The sequence below is a fragment of the Schistocerca serialis genome, chromosome 4, assembly GCF_023864345.2.
Source record: "Schistocerca serialis cubense isolate TAMUIC-IGC-003099 chromosome 4, iqSchSeri2.2, whole genome shotgun sequence".
Classification (NCBI taxonomy): domain Eukaryota; kingdom Metazoa; phylum Arthropoda; class Insecta; order Orthoptera; family Acrididae; genus Schistocerca; species Schistocerca serialis.
In genome coordinates, this window is record NC_064641.1 from 415499727 (window position 1) to 415507226 (window position 7500).

The 7500-nt window shown below is 51.3% G+C and overlaps 2 non-coding genes across 2 annotated transcripts; both read right to left on the bottom strand.

The window, feature by feature from the left end:
• Positions 1–120: 120 nt before the first annotated feature.
• On the bottom strand, positions 121–275 carry LOC126476391 (5.8S ribosomal RNA). Its single transcript, XR_007586933.1, has one exon. It is a non-coding gene; the product is annotated as a 5.8S ribosomal RNA (ribosomal RNA).
• A 351-nt stretch (positions 276–626) lies between these two features.
• On the bottom strand, positions 627–2535 carry LOC126476862 (small subunit ribosomal RNA). Its single transcript, XR_007587297.1, has one exon. It is a non-coding gene; the product is annotated as a small subunit ribosomal RNA (ribosomal RNA).
• Between the last annotated feature and the right edge of the window lie 4965 nt (positions 2536–7500).

Sequence of the window (7500 nt, forward strand, 5' to 3'; positions counted from 1 at the left end):
AACCGCCAGGCGACGGGCGCGCATCGCACGTTTAAGGAGACGCGGCCGGCCCCACAGGCGGCCACGACACTCCCAGGTCTGCGAAGCGGGGCAAACGCCGCGCGCTTCAGTATACGTAGCCGACCCTCAGCCAGACGTGGCCCGGGAACGGAATCCATGGACCGCAATGTGCGTTCGAAACGTCGATGTTCATGTGTCCTGCAGTTCACATGTCGACGCGCAATTTGCTGCGTTCTTCATCGACCCACGAGCCGAGTGATCCACCGTCCTGGGTGATCTTTTCATAGTTTCCACTATCTCTTTCAAGACAGTTGCATAGGCGGGACTGAGGCGTGTGGCGGCCCCTGTTCCAGCGTTCAGTGTCCAACGGCCTCACGGCCGATGGGCGTCGTACGGCTCCACACCGGAGCGGACAGGCACTCGGGCGAAAGTCATTCAAAACCGGCGCCAGGCGCCAGGTGCCGCAGGCCAGCCGCTCCAGCGCTTCAGCGCTCGTACCACACAACATTGCCGTTAGTTTTGAGACGAACGCGTGGTTCCGCACGCGGCGCACGGCTACTGCGAGCCGTACAGGTAGCGTGTTGCGCGACACGACACGCACATCGAAAGACATGCAGTCTAGTCGGTAATGATCCTTCCGCAGGTTCACCTACGGAAACCTTGTTACGACTTTTACTTCCTCTAAATGATCAAGTTTGGTCATCTTTCCGGTAGCATCGGCAACGACAGAGTCAATGCCGCGTACCAGTCCGAAGACCTCACTAAATCATTCAATCGGTAGTAGCGACGGGCGGTGTGTACAAAGGGCAGGGACGTAATCAACGCGAGCTTATGACTCGCGCTTACTGGGAATTCCTCGTTCATGGGGAACAATTGCAAGCCCCAATCCCTAGCACGAAGGAGGTTCAGCGGGTTACCCCGACCTTTCGGCCTAGGAAGACACGCTGATCCCTTCAGTGTAGCGCGCGTGCGGCCCAGAACATCTAAGGGCATCACAGACCTGTTATTGCTCAATCTCGTGCGGCTAGAAGCCGCCTGTCCCTCTAAGAAGAAAAGTAATCGCTGACAGCACGAAGGATGTCACGCGACTAGTTAGCAGGCTAGAGTCTCGTTCGTTATCGGAATTAACCAGACAAATCGCTCCACCAACTAAGAACGGCCATGCACCACCACCCACCGAATCAAGAAAGAGCTATCAATCTGTCAATCCTTCCGGTGTCCGGGCCTGGTGAGGTTTCCCGTGTTGAGTCAAATTAAGCCGCAGGCTCCACTCCTGGTGGTGCCCTTCCGTCAATTCCTTTAAGTTTCAGCTTTGCAACCATACTTCCCCCGGAACCCAAAAGCTTTGGTTTCCCGGAGGCTGCCCGCCGAGTCATCGGAGGAACTGCGGCGGATCGCTGGCTGGCATCGTTTATGGTTAGAACTAGGGCGGTATCTGATCGCCTTCGAACCTCTAACTTTCGTTCTTGATTAATGAAAACATACTTGGCAAATGCTTTCGCTTCTGTTCGTCTTGCGACGATCCAAGAATTTCACCTCTAACGTCGCAATACGAATGCCCCCGCCTGTCCCTATTAATCATTACCTCGGGTTCCGAAAACCAACAAAATAGAACCGAGGTCCTATTCCATTATTCCATGCACACAGTATTCAGGCGGGCTTGCCTGCTTTAAGCACTCTAATTTGTTCAAAGTAAACGTGCCGGCCCACCGAGACACTCAATAAAGAGCACCCTGGTAGGATTTCAACGGGGTCCGCCTCGGGACGCACGAGCACGCACGAGGCGGTCGCACGCCTTCGGCTCGCCCCACCGGCAGGACGTCCCACGATACATGCCAGTTAAACACCGACGGGCGGTGAACCAACAGCGTGGGACACAAATCCAACTACGAGCTTTTTAACCGCAACAACTTTAATATACGCTATTGGAGCTGGAATTACCGCGGCTGCTGGCACCAGACTTGCCCTCCAATAGATACTCGTTAAAGGATTTAAAGTGTACTCATTCCGATTACGGGGCCTCGGATGAGTCCCGTATCGTTATTTTTCGTCACTACCTCCCCGTGCCGGGAGTGGGTAATTTGCGCGCCTGCTGCCTTCCTTGGATGTGGTAGCCGTTTCTCAGGCTCCCTCTCCGGAATCGAACCCTGATTCCCCGTTACCCGTTACAACCATGGTAGGCGCAGAACCTACCATCGACAGTTGATAAGGCAGACATTTGAAAGATGCGTCGCCGGTACGAGGACCGTGCGATCAGCCCAAAGTTATTCAGAGTCACCAAGGCAAACGGACCGGACGAGCCGACCGATTGGTTTTGATCTAATAAAAGCGTCCCTTCCATCTCTGGTCGGGACTCTGTTTGCATGTATTAGCTCTAGAATTACCACAGTTATCCAAGTAACGTGGGTACGATCTAAGGAACCATAACTGATTTAATGAGCCATTCGCGGTTTCACCTTAATGCGGCTTGTACTGAGACATGCATGGCTTAATCTTTGAGACAAGCATATGACTACTGGCAGGATCAACCAGGGAGCTGCGTCAACTAGAGCTGAGCAGCCGGCCGCCCGGGAGTGTGTCCCGGGGACCCGCGCGAACACGCAAGCGTCCGCTCAATTATTCTGCAAACAGGAGGAGGCTGAGCTCCCCTGCACAACACACCTCGAAACCCTCTCAGGTCCCGGCGGCGCGCAGCGCCGTCCTAAGTACTTGGTCGGGTTCGAGAGAGGCGCAATCGCCCGGAGTTAGGCGAGTAGACGCTTTAGGTGCGACCACCCGTGCTCCCAACTGAGCTTGCCGCTGCCGACAGAGGCCCGGGAGCGTGCTGTCGTGGCATTGCCGGCGGGAGACAACACGCGCCACCTACGGTGACCGGCAGCTCCAACGCCGGCGCCACAGAAGGACAAAAGCCCCACTTGGGTGCCGAAGCGAACTCTCCCAGCACAGCGCACGCGCCAACACGTCCGCACAGCTGCGATACAAACCACCTGCGAGAACCGCTGGGGCGACCGAGCAGCAGACGGCGTCGCGGCGCCGAGCGCCGGGCGGCGGCGCATCCTCAGCGCACAAAGTCCTCAATCGGACCAGCACACTGCAGATGGCCACCGCGCTTCGCACCGGGCCCGCGAGGACCTACTTTGGCCGCAAGGCGCCGCGAGCAGGGGGCGCCGGCGCGCAGCTGCGCCGCCTGCCGCGTTCGTCGGCCGGCGCGCCTGCCACTGGCCGCCCCCACCAGCCGGCTGTAGCGCGTGCGCCCACGCACCGCGCTGCCAGCACGCCGGGCGGCCCCCCCTCACCGGCCGGGGACGGTCCCACCCAGCCACCGCCGCGTATCGCCTCACACCCAGATCCCCTTTCACGTTCGTGGGCATGGTGGGTATCCCTGAAACAACCGGTTAATAGCTCGACCGATCGTCGCCAACACTGATTCACCTCTAGCGAGAACAACCGCACCACAACGGGTTACCAGTTGTTCATTTGCGTAACGTCACCAGCAAACGTACACGTCCATCGCCATTTGCAACGAGTATTGCATGCCTGTGTCAGGTGTCACAACACACTACGTCTGCCCACATAGACGCAACAACATGTGCACGCCTAGAGAACACGTGGAAGGTCGACCCCGTACGTATGCGGTGTCCATTGCGCGAACGACTGTCAGCCGGCCTCTGCAGCATGTCGCAGATGTGGAACACGGCGCAACATGCTATCACGGTGTGTGAGAAGAGACGACTACGTCCGAATACACGCTCCACTACATCAACAGACTGCTCATGCTGATCGCCATCCAGGGCGTCCGTTCCTCCCACACGTCTGTATGGCGTACCACACTGCAATCCAGCTCTTATAGGGAGACGACACGTAGCTGCGTGCACAATATTTGGACTGTATGGTCCGCCGTTGCTAGGCGCAGTCGTCATACGGCCACATGTGCCACGATGTATCATTCAGTACATACGGACCAATGTGCAGTACAGTTTGTGGGTTTTGCGTACATCGGCGGACAGGTGACAGGCCGTACCACAACGTAGGCTGAGTACGTCGGCATGCGAAGGGCGTTGAACATGCAAACTTCTCACCGACCAGCTTGCGAAGGCAGGGGGGAAGGGGGGGGGGGCATGTACGTCCTGCTGCTATCCACATTACAGTGTATAGCAGGAGCATGTGGAAAGTCAGCAACACCTGCAAGGTGTTTAACATGACGCGATACACAGGGGACCGGGCAGTGCGAGTAGCGAACTATATTGCGAGGGTTGCGGTTAGGCAACACTACACTAATTTAACGAGTTGCATAACAATTACAGAGCAGGTTCAGCGACAACGTGCGTCAGGTTAAGGCGCAATATAGTTTTGGTTACGGCGCACTTTAGGTTAGGTTAAGGCATATTATAGGTTAGGTTAAGGCATATTATAGGTTAGGTTAAGGCATATTATAGGTTAGGTTAAGGCATATTATAGGTTAGGTTAAGGCATATTATAGGTTAGGTTAAGGCATATTATAGGTTAGGTTAAGGCATATTATAGGTTAGGTTAAGGCATATTATAGGTTAGGTTAAGGCATATTATAGGTTAGGTTAAGGCATATTATAGGTTAGGTTAAGGCATATTATAGGTTAGGTTAAGGCATATTATAGGTTACGTTACGGCACAACATGGGTTACGTTACGGCACAACATGGGTTACGTTACGGCACAACATGGGTTACGTTACGGCACAACATGGGTTACGTTACGGCACAACATGGGTTACGTTACGGCACAACATGGGTTACGTTACGGCACAACATGGGTTACGTTACGGCACAACATGGGTTACGTTACGGCACAACATGGGTTACGTTACGGCACAACATGGGTTACGTTACGGCACAACATGGGTTACGTTAAGGCACAAATTAGGTTAGGTTAAGGCACAAACTAGGTTAGGTTAAGGCACAACGTAGGTTAGGTTAAGGCACAACGTAGGTTAGGTTAAGGCACAACGTAGGTTAGGTTAAGGCACAACGTAGGTTAGGTTAAGGCACAACGTAGGTTAGGTTAAGGCACAACGTAGGTTAGGTTAAGGCACAAATTAGGTTAGGTTAAGGCACAAATTAGGTTAGGTTAAGGCACAAATTAGGTTAGGTTAAGGCACAAATTAGGTTAGGTTAAGGCACAACGTAGGTTAGGTTAAGGCACAACGTAGGTTAGGTTAAGGCACAACGTAGGTTAGGTTAAGGCACAACGTAGGTTAGGTTAAGGCACAACGTAGGTTAGGTTAAGGCACAACGTAGGTTAGGTTAAGGCACAACGTAGGTTAGGTTAAGGCACAACGTAGGTTAGGTTAAGGCACAACGTAGGTTAGGTTAAGGCACAACGTAGGTTAGGTTAAGGCACAAATTAGGTTAGGTTAAGGCACAAATTAGGTTAGGTTAAGGCACAAATTAGGTTAGGTTAAGGCACAAATTAGGTTAGGTTAAGGCACAAATTAGGTTAGGTTAAGGCACAAATTAGGTTAGGTTAAGGCACAAATTAGGTTAGGTTAAGGCACAAATTAGGTTAGGTTAAGGCTCAACGTTGGTTAGGTTAAGGCACAACGTAGGTTAGGTTAAGGCACAACGTAGGTTAGGTTAAGGCACAACGTAGGTTAGGTTAAGGCACAACGTAGGTTAGGTTAAGGCACAACGTAGGTTAGGTTAAGGCACAACGTAGGTTAGGTTAAGGCACAACGTAGGTTAGGTTAAGGCACAACGTAGGTTAGGTTAAGGCACAACGTAGGTTAGGTTAAGGCACAACGTAGGTTAGGTTAAGGCACAACGTAGGTTAGGTTAAGGCACAACGTAGGTTAGGTTAAGGCACAACGTAGGTTAGGTTAAGGCACAACGTAGGTTAGGTTAAGGCACAACGTAGGTTAGGTTAAGGCACAACGTAGGTTAGGTTAAGGCACAAATTAGGTTAGGTTAAGGCACAAATTAGGTTAGGTTAAGGCACAAATTAGGTTAGGTTAAGGCACAAATTAGGTTAGGTTAAGGCACAAATTAGGTTAGGTTAAGGCACAAATTAGGTTAGGTTAAGGCACAAATTAGGTTAGGTTAAGGCACAAATTAGGTTAGGTTAAGGCACAACGTAGGTTAGGTTAAGGCACAACGTAGGTTAGGTTAAGGCACAACGTAGGTTAGGTTAAGGCACAACGTAGGTTAGGTTAAGGCACAACGTAGGTTAGGTTAAGGCACAACGTAGGTTAGGTTAAGGCACAACGTAGGTTAGGTTAAGGCACAACGTAGGTTAGGTTAAGGCACAACGTAGGTTAGGTTAAGGCACAACGTAGGTTAGGTTAAGGCACAACGTAGGTTAGGTTAAGGCACAACGTAGGTTAGGTTAAGGCACAACGTAGGTTAGGTTAAGGCACAACGTAGGTTAGGTTAAGGCACAACGTAGGTTAGGTTAAGGCACAACGTAGGTTAGGTTAAGGCACAACGTAGGTTAGGTTAAGGCACAACGTAGGTTAGGTTAAGGCACAACGTAGGTTAGGTTAAGGCACAACGTAGGTTAGGTTAAGGCACAACGTAGGTTAGGTTAAGGCACAACGTAGGTTAGGTTAAGGCACAACGTAGGTTAGGTTAAGGCACAACGTAGGTTAGGTTAAGCACAACGTAGGTTAGGTTAAGGCACAACGTAGGTTAGGTTAAGGTACAATATAGGTTAGGTTAAGGTACAATATAGGTTAGGTTAAGGTACGATATAGGTTAGGTTAAGGTACGATATAGGTTAGGTTAAGGTACAATTTAGGTTAGGTTAAGGTACGATATAGGTTAGGTTAAGGTACAATATGGCGTAGGTTCAGATACACATTGTTGTAGGGAAAGGTGTATTGGGGGGGGGGGCGGCGGCAGGTTCGTTGATAGTGATTATCGTAATTGGATGCCTGCGGTATTATCTGATTTGTCACGTCAGGATGCACTTTTGGCTCATGACAGGCGGCGCTCCAATTCCATGGTTGTGGCAGATCTGTGTCTTTCATTCCTGCCATTGAATGTGTGCTGTGACAGGAGGCAGTATTGTGATGTTGGGTGCACCCCTGTGTAGGACATGTGTGGGTGTTCGTGGCTTAGCTGAGCAATGTGCGGATGTCGGAAGGGTGGGATATTGTGTTTTCTGGGTGGACCTCCCGGTCTGGTAATGATAGTGTGGATTGTGTCATGTGGCGGAGAGGATGCACTGGATGTTCTTCCATGCTGGTGGTTAGATATTGTGTGTGTGCCTGTTACAGGCAGAGAGTAGTGTGTGATAAGAGAGTAGTGTGTGATAAGAGAGTAGTGTGTGATAAGAGTGTCTGGCTGACGTGTGGTTCTCATTGTGTGCAGAGTCTTTCAGCATGTATAGGGACGGTTGTATACATTGTATTCTGATGGCTCTGCATCTATTACTCATCAGTGCCGTGTATACGGTTACTCTGGTTCCAGTCGAAACTGTTCTATCTCTGTACATTAGTGACACTGCGGCTCCACTATGTTGCCGCCCC